Here is a 1687-nt window from a genome sequence, read left to right on the forward strand (position 1 = left end):
CGGGTGTCCCCTCTTATGGAGATAAATCCACTTGCTCTGGGCCAGCTGGTAACCTCTGGACCATCGCAACTCGTGTTTCTCCAGTCCTCACTGGTGCACTTGTGCTTACAAATAACTTCAGTAATTGAATTTTCTTCATAACAGCAGTTGTGTAACAGTGCTGAAGCAGAAGGCCTGGAGCATCCCAGAGCAGGAGCTGGTGGAGGAGCTTGGCCCCGTGCAAACGTGTACATCCTCTGGCAGCCGGCTGCTCGCTGGGAGCAAAGGGCAGGGCAGTGCTGCTGGAGCTGCCTGTGTCCCCAGCCTCTCCCTGGGGCAAGAAACGTGGATTTAAGCTTTTGTGTTCGCTTGGTACTGCTGTTTTTTGGGCTGTTTCATCAGCAAGCCCTTGCCTTACTGAGCGCAATGCGGCAGTGGTGTGACAAAGCTCTGCTCCTGCCCAGCTTGGGAGATTTTTGGATCTCAAGCACTGAACTTACAAGGGCCATGGCTTGGAGCAGCTGGCTGGCTGCTGCTCTTGCTCCTGAGGTGGAGACAGGTGTAAAAGTGGGGATTAAGATGCCCTTTGTCAGCATCATCCCTCCAGCAAATGCTGCTCCGGTGCCAGGTGAGCTGCCCCAACCAAACCGCCCCATGGTGCATCAGACGACCAGGTACAGGGCAGCCTCGCTGCTGATGGAGGAACCCGAAGGGGAACGCCCGAAATCCTCACGTTGCCTTTAACCTGGGTGAGTAAATCAGACTGTGGTCAGAGCCTGGCTGGCTGAAAGCCTCCTGGGTCGGGACAGCGAGTGTGTCAGAGCATGGAAACTAGGGTGGAGAGATGGCCGACAGCAATTAATGGGTGGATGGAGACAGGGCAGGAACACCTGAGAAGCAGGGCCAGGTTTGGATAAACCCATCCTCATCAGAAAGGCTGCACGGAGCGGGGGGGTGACCCCGCACCAGTGCCTTTTTGGCTGGCTGTGGTGCTGGGCTGGGCGGTGCTGGCTGCAGGGGCTGCTCTTGCTGCTGGGGCGAGTGGCAGAGGCGGTGCTGGGTGGGCAGGGATGGTGCTGGCAGAAGGTGGCACGGGGAGCCTGGAGGTTTCTGAGCTGCTTCAGGAAACCAGCACTGACTGTTTGTCTGTCCCACCCCAGGAGTGAGGAGGCTTGTCCAGCCAGCTTGTCCCCACAGCCAGTGACAGGCACTGCGGCTGTCAGAGGGTGCAGACCTTATCTAGTTCAATGTTACTTATGTAGACACCTTGCTTTCATTTGCAGAGACACCAGTGATGTCCTGGAGGTATGGGCATGTGCTGAGGGAGATGCTGGGTGGGCTGGGGACACTGCTGTCCTGGTGAAGGTGCTGGATGAGCCTTTGTGACCCATCCAGACCCACAGAGCTGGGACACAAGCACCACTAGCTGCCCCGGGGCTCTGGTTTCCTGCAGCAGCTGTGGCTGGGTGGGTTTCACATATGTCCTCTCTCAGGGGGATAAATGTCGCTGGGGGATTTGTCAGAAATGCCTGGTGTCCCCAAGGCTGGTTGGTTGTCCCTCGGGTCGCTGTGCAGGGAGCTCTGCTGCACGCAGCGCAGCTGTGAACAGGGACGGAGGAACTGCCCTTACAACACGGCCACGTCCCTGTGGGAGCCGCAGGGATGCGGGGAGGGCCTGGCAGCCCTGGGGACACCACAGCTGTCACCC

The sequence above is a fragment of the Antrostomus carolinensis genome, unplaced genomic scaffold, assembly GCF_000700745.2.
Source record: "Antrostomus carolinensis isolate BGI_N321 unplaced genomic scaffold, ASM70074v2 scaffold23985, whole genome shotgun sequence".
Classification (NCBI taxonomy): domain Eukaryota; kingdom Metazoa; phylum Chordata; class Aves; order Caprimulgiformes; family Caprimulgidae; genus Antrostomus; species Antrostomus carolinensis.